The sequence below is a fragment of the Thunnus albacares genome, chromosome 6, assembly GCF_914725855.1.
Source record: "Thunnus albacares chromosome 6, fThuAlb1.1, whole genome shotgun sequence".
NCBI lineage: Eukaryota > Metazoa > Chordata > Actinopteri > Scombriformes > Scombridae > Thunnus > Thunnus albacares.
Genome location: NC_058111.1, coordinates 3,375,223 through 3,393,517, shown reverse-complemented (window position 1 = coordinate 3,393,517; position 18,295 = coordinate 3,375,223). Strand labels below are relative to the sequence as shown.

Here is an 18,295-nt window from a genome sequence, read left to right as displayed (position 1 = left end):
TATGTTGGAAGTTCAACTCACAGTAATTTCTATGGTGCTTCCAATAAAATAATGTTAGTATAAGAATCATAAGTGTATTTGTTTTTTTTTTTTACATCAGAAAAACAACGTAAAGAACGGGAGAAAAATTAAATATCTGAAGAGAAGAAGTCCTTACATCCTTAAAGTATAATGTAATACATTCATCTGTAGTGGATACTAACTAATATTTTCTATACATGCACACTGATGTGGAATTTAATCTCTGAATGTTCTTTTGCTCTATGACACAACTTTTTATTAGGGCCTGAGCCCAAAGGGTCGAAGATCCTATTGTATTTCGTGTGTTTGTTTCTTTCTTATTATTCTTTCTTTATTTATCTGCCACTTCAACCCTAAATTTGACCCCCTAAACATGCTTAAAAACTCACCAAATTTGGCACACATATCAGGTCTGGTGAAATATTTGATGAAATGTAAAAATTAACCCCCAAAGTGCCAAAATGTGCTCTATAGCGCCACCTATGTACCTAATATGGCCGCCATGGCCCGTAGGAATGTCGTAGAGAGATTGAACCAAAACTCAATTATTCGACTCATCAAGACCTACAAATCATACACTGACAACCCTGACCTAAATCCAACAGGAAGTCCGCAATATGCTCATCAAAGTACGACTTTGCGCCAATTTTGGATCCCCAAGAAACGCTATCTCCTCCTAGGGTGTTAATGGTATCGGCTTCAAACGTGATACATGTCTTATCACACTATGCTGAACAAAAGTTATTAAAAACTTTGTAATAACTCTAACGGTTTAGATATAATAAGCCCTGAAAGTTGTAATGCTACATCACACCTTACAATGTAAACCAATGGGGACGCAATCTCTAGGCATGGACTTTGTGTCAAACAAATGGCTCTGATGTCTAAACTATAAGTCTGACCACTTTGAAACCTGTATCAATGGATTCGTGACGAAATGTCCTACAAAAAATGTGATTTTTAATGTAGGATTTGTCCAAAGTCATGGGATTTATGAGGATATTTCACAAGAAGAGTGACATTCTCTCCAACTGAGAGGGCGAGAGAGAGAATAGGAGGGGGGGTGGGTGTGGGGGTTTAATGGAGCTCATTGAGTCAGAATGACAGTTTAGTGATAAAGTGCTGCAGAAAAATAAAATCAAAGCTAAAATTTGTAGCTCTGTACTGCAGTTTTTCCTTTATTAGGGCCCAAGCACCTAGCGCTTCACTCACACTCTCCATTCAAATATATGAGTATTTTTCTGTGTCCAGCTGCAGTTACTTATTGTCTCTACACACCTGACAGTACACATGTCAATCAAACTTTGACCAGGTCATGTGGGTTAAAAGTCTTTACTTTTCTAAAAATAAACTTGATGAAAATTAGGAAATTAATTTGTTTTACACACAAGCTCATCAAAAGTTTTCAAATTATTAATTGAAATTACAGTGAAAGGGCCCAAAACTTGCATAATTTTGACGCCACAGGTGTGAGCAAGACAGACATGTCTCACCCTGCAGAAAATTCTCATCTTCGCACCGTTGAGATTTGATGTTTTGCCATGACACAGGAAGTTGCTATAACTTTATTGTAAATGCTCCAGTCTGCACCAAACTTCACATGTTTGTAAAGTCAGACCTGTCAGCCCAGGTCTGGAGACATCTACATGCCCGTGACAGAAGCCCTTGGACTGCACTGCGCCCCGACGTGCACAAGGGTGCAAAGACCCGTTGAACGCTGCTTGCAGCTTGAATTCATTTTGATATTTTGAGCTGCATAACACGTCACTGAAGAACTACTCACTATACTTGATCCTACTTGATAAAATGTCACAGTTGCACAACATGTTACTCACATAACAATAAATTCAATATTAAAATGTCAAATAGTGAAACAGCTCACCATGAGAGACTCCGAGCAGCATCACCAACAGTCCAACCACAGCTTCCATGTCTCCTCACTGTTCAGCTTCTGTTGACCCAGTCAGCAGCTTTCAGACAAACTTCTCTATTTTATTGAATAGAAAACATGAACATCTTACGCTGAACAGGCTGAAATACAGTCCTGTATGTGATCGGCTTCAGAGGAGTGTGGGAACTTTGACCTAGTGTTGTTTCTATTCATCTTTTTATAGACAGAGAGACAAAAAGGAAGTGGTTCTCGGTGTCACTTTTATTTTAACCTTCAACATGACAGACAGCCTTCATATGTGTGATGGACTCAGTGGAAGAAAAGGAAACATCCCTCCTTCACACTGAAAGAGGATTTTGTATCTGAGTGATAGAGAATAATATTCAGTTCAACTTAAAAGCTTCATGATTTTCAGGTAAACATTGAAGGTTATATAGTGGAAAAGTAATGCACACCAAGGGTTGTAGTGAGGTGCTGATCACTGGCAGCAGATTCAAAAGCAGGAAAGAAGTGTTGCACACTCTGGCTCCATATGTCTTTCTCTTTCATTATGATGACGTTTTGGCCCTCAGGCCTTCAATCATGATTGTTGATCTGAGTCTTGTTTCAGAGTGATGTTGTTGGTCTCTATTACTTTCAGAGAGGAGCTGAATATAAGAGCGGAAGAAGAGGAGAGGGTTAGGTGGTATTTATAGGATTGCCGAAAGCAGCGTAGTTGAGGTGTTGTTGACATATATTGTATCTGAGTGATAGAGAATAATATTCAGTTCAACTTAAAAGCTTCATAAATTTCAGGTAAACATTGAAGGTTAAACAGTTAAATACTATGTTAACTGAAAATTAAGGATCCTCTCTCTCTCTATCTCTTTCTTTCTCTCTCTCTCTCTCTCTCTCTCTCTCTCTCTCTCTCTCTCTCTCTCTCTCTCTCTCTCTCTGAGTGCATGCTGGGAGAGTGAGCGTGGTGAGTGCGGTGGTGAGTTTGCTCTGTGACTGACTGAGTTTTTTCTATCTTTTTATGTGTATTTTCGTGTGTATGTAAAGTCACTGTTGATCGTGTTGTTTTGTGAGTCTTTCATTGTGTCTGGGTGAGGTTTGGGTGGTGTTGGTGGCGTCAGCTGCCAGCTCTGCTGGTCAGCATGACAGCAGGTGGAGGCTCCGGCTTGGAGACGATAACTCGTTGGTGTTATGTCCCAACTGGTTTTCAAGCTAACTGGTTTCCGTACCTAACAGCAGCAGATGTTGTCTGCCTCTATCAGCAGATTTGTCACATATTCATAAACATATAACTGGCGCTTTCCAAGTCGTATCTCAGATATACTGCGGTGAATATGAGCATATATAAGTGAGCATTACATCACAGCCACCTACGAAAAATAAATTAAACAAAATATAATCTTTGTAAGATCGCGTCGAGCTGGATTCGATCTTACTAGAGCAAAATGAGCTTCCCTCACTACTCACTTGTGTATCGCTCTGAGCTGTTCAAGCTCTCGTACGCCCTGCTTTTCGTCACGTATTAGTGAAGTACGTCAGCATCCAGGTAACATTTTGTTTTGGGATTACCCAAAACAACTGGTTACCCTGGGCTTGCCTGAGAAAATACCCAAACATATTTATCAAATTTCTTTTCTCCAAGGCTACAAACATATTGACCACTACTTTATAGCCCCCTACGACACTAACGTTAAGCATTATGATAAAGACATACTTTTAAACAATGACGATCTAGCTCAGAAAATACTGTAAAAATACGCTGCATACTATGTATCAGTTAAAAATAAACACTGAGCCACAGGGTGAGTAATGCAAGTGGTAATAGTCTACCCTAAACACAGTAATGAAAATATGGACCTCATTTACAGTCATTCTCTGTTCTTTTGTGTATCCTGTGTAGTAAAATAAAACACAGATGGACAACCACTCGGGCCTCCATGTCATTAAGTGTTCGTCAGTATTATGTTATTCAAGAGCTTTACTCCAAATGAACCAAGCATGATGTGTTATCAAATGATCCTATCCAAAACGACTTTCAAAAATGTGATCATAAATCAGTTGTCTAACTTCTATCTTGATTGCAAGCAAGGCATTGAGAAAAAAAATTAAGTCTATTAGTATTTGTATACTGTTTATTTTACAAAAGCCCATCATTTCCCCCATGAGCAAACACTTGGCGACAGTGGCAAGGAAAAACTCCCCTTTAACGGGAAGACACCTCAAGCAGAACCAGGCTCTAGGTGGGCAGCCATCTGCTTTGACCGGTTGGGTTGAGAGAGAAAGAAGGGGAGAGAGACACACACAACAAAAATAATAATAAATAATAAGCGTGGGCATCAAGCAGGGGGTCCACAACCACAACCCACATGAGCTCGCAATCCATAACTAGGGGGTCCACGACCATGATCCATAGGAACCTGTGAGACGAGAAAGCACAATAAGTCAAAAGAGTAAGGTTTCTGCAGTAGAAGCATCTCAAATTTCAGCAGGTAGGGTGTTTCAGAGTAGTGAAGCCCAATAAGAATGCTCTACAAACTGAGTTTTCCTTAACAGTTAGCATTTTGTGAGAATAAGGCTTTAGAGTGTTACCTCCTCCTGCTGCTGTTACAGTGTACATGCTGGACAATAAAAGTCCTGCTCCAATGGTGGTCTCCCAGCACAAATCCAGTGGAACCATAGACTACATGCTGTACACTGGATCTGAGGAAAAGCATGGTAGTAGATTAGTAATACATTACATTTGTGAGCATACAGAACTGTCAGATACTCTTACCCAGTCATCATGCTCTCCTTTATTTCTCCCTGGACTTTGGCATGCATTCCCACATGCTCTGCATAGATCTGACAAGTTTTCTAGCACATTACACACGTAATTAATTTCTCAATGACACCTTACTGCATGCATGACGAAACACTGATCGAAAAAATTTAAATAAAAAGAACCTGAATCAGTGATCAGTCTATAAGCAATTTCCCTCCTCAACTGAGTCAACTTCAACTTCATTAGTACTGAAATCCAGCACCCCACCAGATAGGAGAAGCTCTGCAAACTACAGAAGATACAGTATAATCAGTAACATTCAATAGCTGTATTCAACAAAGGCTCAGTTGCACAAATACATTGCAGACAAATGCCTCACAGGATGTTGAGTCTTGCTGACACGGATGATTTAGTGTATTGCAAGTCCAACGTGAGATGTTTATGTGTCTGTGTCTCATGAAAGCTCTGTAGGATAGCAAAATATTTTAGCCATTTGTAATCAAAAAAACTTATGACATTATCACTGTATCACTGTATGTATAACTTGCCTTGTCATATCCCTGCATTTGCTTATGTGGTTCATGGGTTTCACCTAAGGGGTCAACATAAAGCGCCCGCTTCTCCTTTGGATAAATGACCTTCATAATACATATTAAGTCATATAAAGGGGATGAATACTCAAATTAGAATCATGCTAGAGTACCACACAAATGTCTGGACACTCCTACACATGGTTCACTCTGCTCTATGGTAGTGTATGTAAATTCTCACCACAAGTGTCCAGTGCTGTTTGTCACAGACTGGTCCTATGAGGACATCGTAGGTCATTGGGTCAAGCTGAAAACATACCCACATAATGAATGAATGAATGAATGAATGGATGAATGAATGGATATGTGTGCATTGCAATCATGTATGAACAGATTTTGATAATAGTCACCTTGTTTAATCCCCTGAATGATCCTTGTCACATTGCAGTCATTTGAAAAGAGTCAACAAGATAAAACTTTTTCTCAGTTTTCTCTTGTAACTCCGCAATGACACGATAAATGAATGCATTCACAACCTTAAGTGACAAATGTGGAGTTACATTTTTGCCAACAATAATATTTAAGCATGTAAATGAAGAGACTTTATGCATGCAGATACCTCACTCTCTATTTCCCTTCCGGGGGCCAGATTTTGCAGGTCTGTGGCAAATAGCTTGTATGGTCCAATTTTGCTCCACAGCACACCTTGCCGTTTACCTGACCAGATGTCAGCTATTACTGAGAATTAGAAGACCAGAATTGTTTACCAAGGCGTCATTTGTAACTGAATGCAGCATCAATTTCTAAAAGCTCACCCAAGTTCTATTGAGGCATATGACACACTCCTGCATGTATGTAGATGTCTTTCAATATGTTGTTGTGAAAATTAAATTGTATTTACATCTATACTTAAATTCTTCTGAGGTGACTGACATTGAGGGTGCTGAGGCAGTTGCATTGCATGAATGGAGGTTTGAGGACAAGGAGACTTGTGGACTCAGCGTGAAAGTGGGACACCTCAAGGGGCTGGGCTGCAGTGCTGGAGGAGGGGTGGAAGTGGTGGCGGTAATCCATTTATCAGGGATTCGTGGCTGTGGTTCCACATATTTCTTTAGATGGTCAATGTTGATTTTTTTCTATGGTGTTTCCTGTTGGTGTTCAGCACTTTTACTGTCAATATTTGATATTGTGAAAGGGCCTAATAAATCAGCCTCCAGTTTCCCCCCCTTTCTCTGTTCCTTTTTCCTCAGCACTCGGTCCCCCACCACAAAGCAGTCATCCTCCCCCTTTGATAATTTCCGCTTCCGCACCCTTTTTTGTCCTTCTGCAATATTAGCCTCCACTTTAGCATACACGTCCTTGAGCTCTGTAGTTCAGGTGCATGGCTCCTCATTTTCAACTAGTGCATGGAGGTTTTCGTCACTTATCTGCAACATTGGTGTAGATAAATAAGCAGAAGACACAGCAGAGAAATACATATGGTTACCAAAACAGTTCCTATTGTAGGTAAATGCCATCATACCTGCCACTTGTCTGGAAGTTCAGACGGGTAACGGGCCTCCCTTCCATACATAAGGAAATAAGGGGAATATTTAATGGTTATCTGTTTTTTTTGTACGAAGCCCAAAGACAGTCGGTTTTATATATCTGTCCCAGTCCATTGGGTGGTCTTGTGCCATCTTTTTCAAAGCCCTGAAATTGAACAAATATGGTCATTGTCTAGAGAGATAGAAAGACACTAAATATAGATAGAGATGTACACAGAAAATGTAGAAAGTTGTATTTTCACCCTTGAATGGTGCCATTAAGCTTTTCCACCAACCCATTTGTCTGTGGGTGGTATGGTGCACAGAGGCTCCTGGCAATGCCAAGCTTGGCACACAAATCCAGGTTGATCTAGCACAAGCATTGGATATGAAAATGAAGAACATACATTTTTATGTAACACCATGTTGTTTTCCCCAGTGTTGCTGTCTACAAAAATAAAAAAAGATATAATAATATCATATGTCTCAGAATTCAATTTACTTTGTTGACAAATTCTTTTCCTTGGTCAGTAAGAATTCGTTTTGGTGCACCATACTTGTAGAAAAAATCCATTATGCACTCTGTCACCTCCTCAGCCCTCTTACTTTTTCATGGATACACCTCTAGCCATTTGGTGAAATAATCCACCATAACGCAAATATATGTGTGTCCATTGGTTGAACACTTCAACTTGCCGACAAGGTCCATCCCCACAAGTTCAAAGGGCTCTGACACCTTAAATGCAAACCAAACCATATCATCAAGTATAAGACTTTTATGTTAAATGACATGTTTAATTTAATGAGATCATTCACCTCGATGGGTTTATACTGGATTTTCTCCTTTATAGATGCCCTCTTTTTTTGACAGTCATCACATTGGGCTATCTAATAAAGTAAAACAATTGAGACACTCAGATATGAAATATGTAAATATTTCCATAAGATCCACAGAAATATGGAGCAATAATGTACTCACCCATTTTGTGATGTCTGCCCTGTGCATGGTCTTGTCCACTCCACAGTGGGCCCCGATAGCACTGGCATGAAACTCAAGAAAGATGTTGTTTGCCTCATGTGGAGTGTGGACGACTTTAGCAAGATGATGTTGCTGCTCATCGAACTTTCTATGGCACTGGTATTACAGTTCCCCATCTAGAGTTTACATTGCCATACACATTTGAAATGACATTTAAAATTCAATAACACAATGGATACAGTGCTGTTGTGTGGTTTGACGGTAAGTATTTGGCAACTTTTGCTGCCAGACTTTTTACCATTTTTTTATGATTTTTTTTTTTTACAGTGTAGACGGATGAATTGTGCATGATCAGTGAAATGAAAAAAGAACATTCGAAGTGATGAAAAACACATCAGGTCTTGTTGTATCTGACTACAAATTCACAACCTCTTCAGAGTACATCTGTCTGGTGATGAACAAAAAGCAGTGTGTTAGCAGCCATTCTGTATACACTGCTATACGACCAAAGATACACCTCCACTCAGTGGGAGAAAGGGCCGTGTTGGACTGTGCTGATCTCAGTGATGACCAGCCACCACTTTGGAAGAAGGACAATACAAAGGATTTCTTCTCCTCCAGGACCAACTCTACAGTATTGGAAAGAAACGACTCATCACTTACATTGAATGACTCAGGTATTTACAGCTGTGAACACTCTTTCAAAAAGGAAATGCATTTATTGGGGGTGTGCCCCAAAACGTCACTCTCAGATGCAGTCAGACAGGGGATTTCAAGATCTTTTGGTTCATGAAGTCGAACCAAACAGAAGGCAGAACCGTTGATCTAAATCCACAAGAATTAGATGAGGGAAGCAGAATAAAAATATCTCACCCTAACATGAGTCTGGTTCTCTCTAATGTCTCACTGGAAGACACTGGGGAGTACTGGTGTGCGGCTGGGGACCAAAATTATCAGTGTGTGTCAACATACAAGATCCTTTTAGTGCACAGAGAGCCGTGTGGGATTTGCTTCATCGTCTATACAGTGAGGTCTTCACTGCTCAGCGGTCTGCTGCTGACGCTCTGTGTCGTTGTCGTCGCTGTAACCAGAACGACCAGGAGAGGAGAGCAGATTACAGCTGTTTGAGAGGTCATATGTGTGAGTATATGTTCATATTTACTCATCATCAGGTTTTAAAAAAATATATATATGTACTCATTTCTCATTGTCTTTAATACAGTGTGTTAAATTCTTGATATTGCAATAAACAAAAAGAACGACTCAGTGTATGTGATAATTTGATTTTAATAATAATGATTTTTTTTTGTGTCTGTGTAGACACACTGTGGATTTTGGCCTCCATCACTTACATTGAAAGCACATTTGAAGGATCTTTTGATATCCAGTATGAACAGGAGTGTTTGTGAACCCATCCTTTAACTCATAGCTTAGATGTTTTGTTAAGATGTTTAACACTGATCTATTGGAGACATTTGGTTCAAAGTAAAGCATTGAAGAAACCGTCTTTTATTATAAATGTTGTCATCAGTGAGACGTCGACCCTTCAGTCTACTAACTGCTCTCTGTTCCTCCTCAGTTATTTCTGTGTTAAAGGTGCTTTTCTGTGTCTCACCAATAGATGGCAGGTCAAGCAACTTGAGGCAAGGCTCATATATTCAACATGAAGGCAATTTAAAGTAGGGCTGGGTGATATCACCTCAAATCAATATCATGATTAATTGTCACATTTACCTCGTATGTAATGATGAATCAAACAATATCTTATTAAATACAGTAGTATAGTTATTTGTACTGAAAAATAAACAGAAACCCTGGATTATGACTGAATCATATTTCTTTATCATATTCAGTAGTTCAGTACACTTCTACACTTTCAGGTGTTTGTTTGATAAAACAGGAACTTCAAAGTAAAATATGGCTCCATTTAACATATCTTGTGAATGTCAGAATGTGGAAACATTGAGGATTTTGGGAATGTTGAAGAGGATCAATATCCTAGTTAAAAATTTAAATAAATTGAACTTTCTGAGCTTGTTTTGCTCTCACCCACAAACATATCTCTCCCTCTCCCCACAGATATTATATCTATGTCTCTCTCACGGTCTAACTCTTCATTATCTGTGTTTTTGAAGATGTGTTTGTCTCAGTGGTTTGGTCACATCCTCTCACATTGCCCCCACAGCTGTACATCAAACCTGCAGGCACCAGTTTCACTGTGTCTGTCTCTGAAGTCCTCTGTTTCATGCTTTTAGTTGATTTGGTGCAGATTCTCACACACATCAAAGAGGTTTGACCATATATTTACTCGGTTTTACTTCAGTTTATTTTCTACTAGTTAACACAAACTCTGTGTACAACATACACTAAAACCTTGATAAACTCTTTTCATTATAAAACACTTGCCAGCTCTTAAAACCTGTGGAATGCCAGGATATTAGTATAAAATTAAGAGACCTGTCACATCAAGCATCACCCGACTTTTACTTGAAATAGTTTTAGACGTTGGTATTTTTATTTTGACTTCAGTAAAGGATTTTAAAACTTTCTCCACTACTGTCTGTTTGTGGACTAATTAGTGAAACTGTTGAACTGAATTTAAACAGACACAGATTACTCGATACGGAGCCTCATGGTTCAAAGTTTCCCATGATGGTGAGATAAAGGAGAGCTGATGGGAGGTGACATCAAACTCATGAGGTGACAAGTATCAAGTGTTTGCATCACACTCACATGCAGATCTCAGAGCAGGATGGCTGCAGTCGCAGAGCTCTCCTTCTTGCTGTTTGCTCTCACCAACAACATTCATGCAAGAGAACTTATCGTCATAGAAGAGCAGAAGGACTCTTACACCTTTGAACCACCCAAGGAAGCCAACTTCTGCCTCATCTCCACATTTGTCGGTGAGGAGAAGCGAGTTCTGCTGAACACCTCTGACCTCTGGTCCCAAAACTCCACAGCACCTGAACACTTGAAGGAAAGACTTCCAGTTGTCAGCAAGGAGAATAATTCTTCTTACAAGATCCACAACCTGACTCACTCACACTCAGGCCTGTACCAACAGCAGTGTTGGATGGAGGGTGAGGTGCCATACGAGAAAAACATCAGCATTGTTGTTTGCGGTACAATAGATGAGATAACAGTTATTCCAGTAAAGTTGGGTGAAAGATTTGAACTACCATGTAAGGGAGCAGCCAACAATCTGACGGTCCAGTGGCTCCAGCATGAGTCTGGATATGAGGAAGACATATGGACAAGAGTTTTTGGAAATAAACATGAACTTGATTCACAAATTTTACTGCTTTAATTGTGACTTTTTTAAAATTCCAGTATCATTTGTGAAATATATGATAAATTGCATTTTAAAATAAGTAAAGGATTGTATTTAAGCACATTTCAGGTACATATTACTGCTACTCCATGCTGTTCTGTATACATCTTGCACATAGATGTAGTTTACTAATTGCATTAAAGGACGGGTTCACAGTTTTTCAAGTCTGTTTTAAAACAACAGTCACCATCAGAAGATCCCTTCATAATGCTCTTACAATATAAGTGATGGGAGACAAAATCCACAGTCCTCCTTCTGTGCAAAAATGTATTTAAAAGTTAATCTGAAGCTAATATGAAGCTTCAGCGTCCAAATGAGTCAAATCAAGCAGATATCTGTCAACGTTACAGTCTTTTTAGTGCCAAAGTCCCTCTTTTTGTTACTATACTTCCACCTGCAGCTCAACAGGGAAACACTGTCTGAGGAAACACAAAGAGGGAATTTGATGCTAAAAAGACTGTAAATGTGTCAGATATCCACTTGATATGACTAACTCAGACTGCTGAAGCTGAATATAAGCTTCACATCAACTTTTAAATGACTGTGTAGACACACTGTGGATTTTGGCCTCCATCACTTACATTAAAAGCACATTTGAAGGATCTTTTAATATCCAGTATGAACAGGAGTGTTTGTGAACCTATCCTTTAACTCATAGCTTAGATGTTTTGTTAAGATGTTTAACACTGATCTATTGGAGACATTTGGTTCAAAGTAAAGCATTGAAGAAACCGTCTTTTATTATAAATGTTGTCATCAGTGAGACGTCGACCCTTCAGTCTACTAACTGCTCTCTGTTCCTCCTCAGTTATTTCTGTGTTAAAGGTGCTTTTCTGTGTCTCACCAATAGATGGCAGGTCAAGCAACTTGAGGCAAGGCTCATATATTCAACATGAAGGCAATTTAAAGTAGAGCTGGGTGATATCACCTCAAATCAATATCATGATTAATTGTCACGTTTACCTCGTATGTAATGATGAATCAAACAATATCTTATTAAATACAGTAGTATAGTTATTTGTACTGAAAAATAAACAGAAACCCTGGATTATGACTGAGTCATATTTCTTTATCATATTCAGTAGTTCAGTACACTTCTACACTTTCAGGTGTTTGTTTGATAAAACAGGAACTTCAAAGTAAAATATGGCTCCATTTAACATATCTTGTGAATGTCAGAATGTGGAAACACTGAGGATTTTGGGGATCTTGAAGAGGATCAATATCGTAGTTAAAAATTTAAATAAACTGAACTTTCTGAACTTGTTTCACTCTCACACACTGTCTTATCTCTCCCTCTCCCCACACTGATTATATCTATGTCTCTCTCACGCTAATACTCTTCATTATCTGTGTGTTCACCTCAGTGGTTTGGTCACTTTCTCTCACATTGCCCCCACAGCTGTCCATCAAACCTGCAGGCACCAGCTTCACTGTGTCTGTCTCTAAAGTCCTCTGTTTTCATGCTTTTAGTTGATTTGGTCCAGTTTCTCACACACATCAAAGAGGTTTGACCATATATTTACTCGGTTTTAATTCAGTTTATTTTCTACTAGTTAACACAAACTCTGTGTGCAACATACACTAAAACCTTAGATAAACTCTTTGGAGTTGAGGCCCATGTATACATCACATTCATTATAAAACACTTGTCAGCCAATCAGATTAGAGAATTCTCCATATTCTATATTGTACGTATTTGAGGTATTTTTACTTTCTTTTACTTGACTGTTTCTACTTTATGCTACTTTACGTCATTGAAACTTTGTACTTTTAACTCCACTTGGTCACTTTTCAGATTAGGATTTTATATAAAAAAGCATATATTATTATATAATATGATGCAGTAGTATTACTATTAAACTACACAGTAATATATAAAGTACCTAAAACTGGCTCGACATTGACAAATTACATTACAAAGCTCTCCTGCATGATGAATACTTTTACTTTTGATACTTAAAGTACATTTTGCTGATATTACTTCTGTACTTTTACTTGAGTAAAATTTTTTTCAGGATGTTTGGTAATGTTTTATCAAACAGGTTCTTTAATTTTACATAAATGTCCTGGAGTAATTTGCAGGTATATAACGGTGGATTTTTAGGACATTTTACAAAGAGGGTGGGACAATGTGGTTCAAAGTATTAGAAAAGAAAATATCAGAGAAAAGTGTGAAATTGGTTTAGTTAACAAATATGCTAATATATCATATTGACATACAAAACTAGTAAGTTTGTTAAAGAATAGTTAAGAATCTAATTTATTAAGATTTTTTGCAAATGAAGAACTACATATAAACCTAAATATATTGAGTGGGTATTTACCAACTAAACCAAATTAACACTTTTTTCCATTTTTAAGATAATTTGTACCAAATTGCACCACTCTCTCTGAAAAATGTCCTAAAAATTAATTGTTAAAACCTGCAAATTGCCAGGATATTAGTATAAAATTAATAGACCTGTTAAATCAAGCATCACTCGACTTTTACTTGAAATAGTTTTAGACGTTGGTATTTTTATTTTGACTTCAGTAAAGGATTTTAAAACTTTCTCCACTACTGTCTGTTTGTGGACTAATGAGTGAAACTGTTAAACTGAATTTAAACAAACACAGATTACTCGATACGGAGCCTCATGGTTCAAAGTTTCCCATGATGGTGAGATAAAGGAGAGCTGATGGGAGGCGACATCGAGCTCATGAAGTGACAAGTATCAAGTGTTTGCATCACACTCACATGCAGATCTCAGAGCAGGATGGCTGCAGTCGCAGAGCTCTCCTTCTTGCTGTTTGCTCTCATCAATAACATTCACGCAAGAGAACTTATCACCATACACTGTAAAAAAAAAAAAAAAAAAAAAAGTTATTTCACAGAAACTTACTGTATTATTTTACAGTTTTTTTTGTTTTTTCTACATTAAGTGTAAATGCCATAAAAACACAGTAAATTATTTTTATTTAAAATACTCATATGAAGCATCAACTATTGTGCAGTAAATCCGTTTGGGACATCTCATCCAGGTAGCATCAGTTAGAATCAAGCTCTCACTGGACAGTGGCCTCCATCAGCTGTGATCATATGGAGCCACTTGATAACTGGCAAAACACACTCAATGTAATTCTGCAGACCGGTTAGAGACTCATCCTACCTGATAGGAAGGGACTGCTTTACGGCTATTATGGAGATAGGACAAATAATTTCCGCCTACTATTAACTTTGTCGATATACATTTGACATTTGAATATTGTATTGAAATAGACTTGAAAAAGTCCAAACCTATACTTTAATCTACTTAAATTTTGAGAATGCTACAGGAGGCGTTCAAGTTTGTTTCCCATACAATATGTTATGTCAACACTACTGATAGATATTTACATTTCTGTGAGTGTACTGAGAAGTTACACTGCTGGTCTTGAAGAACTCAGAGATCCCTCGAGTCGCGCTGATACACCGGAAGACTATGAAGGGCCAGAGTGCATCTCATGTTCATGAACATTTTGTTCTAGACTGAAAATGAAAAAGTAATAATTATTACACAAATAATTATACATCACACAAACATCAAGCACAAAACAGTGTAACAGTTCAACTAATGTAATTTCCAAAAAATAATATAATTATGATGGTTCTATTTTTTTTAAAACATTTTTTTTAAACAACCATCGTTGCCCACGCTAGTGTTTGAGAATTATATGTATAAAAATGTTTGTTGTTTACAAACTTGCCAGGGTTATAAAATACTGACTTGCAGTATTAAAAAGTGCTATGCAGTGTTTTAGCATCTGAACAGTCTAAAAACGCATGGATCTATCCCTCATATTTCATCATCTCACTGCTACCTGAAGCAACATGCCAACACTAATACAGACCATTTTTAGTCTGAACAGGGCTCAGACAGATATTCAGTCTGGTAATAGCTCAGTACATAAAAAGCACTGAGTCTACATATTCTTGAATAATTCAATACAGACGTACTACTCCTGATGCAGAGAAAATCAAATTTAAAACATACCTCTGATTGCCGTACAAGGGGCAATGTCACTCAGTCAGTTTGATCCTGCGGGAACAGATTTATCAAAAAATATGAAATAATTTGTGCTACAGTCATAATTGCTAATTATTCCAGTTAACAAGGACTTCACAATGAAATGCTTAAGTGACTTTTTAAATACAAAATGTAAATATTTATCTGACTTACCAATACAATAGCCGCTTCCTGGTGAGTGAGTGATTTAGTCCTAGATGTGCACTAAACACATGAATATGAACTTTTGATTAGTTTACAAAATAACAGTCAAGTAAAAACTTCAAATGTAATATGGGCAGGGTTTGAAGTGGAGCTACAATGTTAAATTGATAAAGTTGATCAATAGAAAATTAATCAGCAATAATATCTTAATTTTATATAATTGTTTCACAAGAAAAAATGCCAAAAATGTTCCTGCTTCTCAAATATGCAGATTTGCTGCTTTTCTTTATGTTACATCACTGTGAATTGAACATCTCAGGGTTTGGGACTGTTGGTCAGACGAAACAAGACATATGAAGAAGTTCCCTTCTGAAAATGACACTAAAATTGGTGTATTTCATTACTTTGACAGTTTATAGACCACACAATTAATTGATGAGTCAAGAAACAATCATTGTAATAATTTAAGCAATACCAAGAGTATTTCAGCATACATCATACCGAGATTTCTTTGAAGCTCAAGGAACCTCAGCACACATGTTTCACTTGAGTCTAAGAGGAAAGAGAAATGACAATAAATATATAAATGACAACTTAAAATATATGAAGGACTCAGGACGCATACAAACATACAGTATGTTCAATAGTAACACAGTTCAGTATTCACTGGTTGAGTCAAGCTATTTATATCCAAAACCAAATTATTTAGCTTAATTTTTCCTGGTTAAAAAAGGAGTTTTGACTATGTCAGTATCAAATATATCAAATCTTAAGATCAGAGGAGGAAAGTAGTTCTGGGATTGTTTTGTCTGAATAGTTTTTAGAGGCTGTGAAAAAGTGGGTGAGACCTCCATTTTGTCTCCATTAAACTTTGTATTTCCTGCCATACTTGTCATTTGTTTGTTTAGCCAGTCACATCGCTGTCATTTATGGTTCAATCAAGACAGAAAAGTATTGAAGTTCATTATTTATTGTTTCTTGAGTTATAGATTAGCTTAGGTTCTAACCTACCATACTCACCCACCATGCGGCCAGGAGACAAAATGGAGGCACTGAACCACTTCCTGATTTTAAGATCTTGCTGACATCACCAGTGATGTCATGGGTTAGTCCAAGTGTGAGGGAATTTATTTTATTTAGTTAAATATTTGGTTTTGTATTTATGTTATTTGTACTTATTTTGGTTTACAATAAGGAACAATGCTGTTGTTGATGTGTGTGTAAACAATGTTAACTGATACAAGTGACACTGTCATTCACCAGTTGTTGGTTTAAGGGAAAGGACACCCCTGATAGAAATATGGTTCTGCCTAGACAGATTTCAGGGCCTATTTAAAGGGAGAGATGTTTGTTTGGGAGAGAGCAGGAACCAAAGAGGATGTCAGCGTAGCTGTGTGAAGTTTGATTTTGCTTGTTTTCATTTAGTAGCCTCTGAGTCTGTCCCTTATCACCTTCCTTGACACTCTGGCAAAACTTCCTCACAGGCAAAACTTTATTTCACAGTAAAACAGCAAATGATTGTACAAAGCCAGAAAGGGTTGCAGAAATGTTTCATTTTTCTTGTTTCCTATCTTGTCAATTGTCTTTTTGATCCAAAATCCTTTAGGATTTAATTTAACTTTTAAATTGTATTGCATGCAAATGAAGAGATTTGCTTTTTTATCTATTCATATAAGAAAATAAACAGAACACTAGTGGGTCGAAAAATGAGGGAGGGAAAGGGAGAGGAGGGGTGAGAGACAGACAGTGATCAGTAGATGCTGAGTAAAAGGGAACAGGCAGCTTTACATTACGGTGCTGTAATATCTCTTAACTTTTGGGGTTGTACTAAACAGTCCTTTCATCCCCATGTCCAAACTGTGTGAGTGTCAGCATGTGTATATGTAATACTGTAGGTCAAGGCTGATAATTAGTGTGATTACTGCAGGCGATCAGCAGCCGGCAGCAGCTCTCAACAGTAGAGTTGGCACATGTGCACCTGGACAGCGGCGTATGACTTTGGGGGTTTTTTTGTGTTTTTTTCTCACCCATCTTCATCCAGCAAATCACCAGGTGAGTTCCTTTTTGCTTTGCTTGGTAGCATTGTCAAAATACATTACATTTCCAATCAGTTTGAATTGTGCTATACGCCCTTGCTTTTGTCATAATAACGATTTTGGTACTGTGTCATCTGATCACAACATCAAACAAAAAGCTATTTTACTGGTATATATTTTTTTCCTTAAGCCTGTGATCTATTCTTTGAGATTCTTTCTGACTTACTGACCAATCTTGACTTTTGGGAGTTTTTGCTCAAATTGTTTTCCTGAAGTGAATTTAATTCCGTTGCAATGTAAAAGGCATAGGACTGAAGATGCAGGAGTTAAGTTTTGAAATCAGTCTTGTTTACTACTACATCTGTACTGTTGCTAAAATAATGTCTTGTTTCAGCAGCAAGTCAACATTTCTGAGAGCGGAGCTGGACTTGTAATTCTGATGCTCCAAATTACACAATGAGTTTAATTTTACTTTGTTTTATATGACAACATGCCCAAATAACTTAATTTATGTCGATAATATCCCATCGCTGTCTGTGTAGTGTTGTGTACTTGTAGATTTATCACTCTAGTGGCCTATATGTAACACATCAGCAATTTGCAGCAATATCCCAGTCCTTCAGTGTTGCATTCCTGGATGGATGCAACATTGAAGTGTGCTATTTATACTACTACAGTTTATAATACACACTGTTTTTTGTTTTTCAGGTGGTTCACAGGGATAAACACTGAGAGGCACCCCGTCCTTTCACTGAAGATGGAGAGAGATGACATCAGTCAACCCTTGTGTGTCTCCTAAAGAACCTAATGGACTTTTGAATGGGACAGCGAACCCTCTCACCCACACAATCAGTCTCTTAGCCACACTCTTCAGTTACTCACTTAGTCTTGGTTACTCATAGTGACTCAGTCACTTTCTCAGTCAGTCACTCGCTCATTACAAACTTTTATAAACACACACTTGGACAGTCTGGTTACAACTTGCATTAGAGGGACATGGGTTTTTTATTGGAAAATACCAATTTTAAAAAAC

General features: G+C 37.8%; 1 long non-coding RNA gene across 1 annotated transcript; it reads right to left on the bottom strand.

Moving 5' to 3' along the window:
- Positions 1-14,510: 14,510 nt before the first annotated feature.
- Positions 14,511-15,561, bottom strand: LOC122984669. Its single transcript, XR_006403946.1, has 3 exons — positions 15,236-15,561; positions 15,050-15,094; positions 14,511-14,544 (listed from the first exon to the last, which is right to left on the bottom strand). It is a non-coding gene; the product is annotated as an uncharacterized LOC122984669 (long non-coding RNA).
- Positions 15,562-18,295: the final 2,734 nt, after the last annotated feature.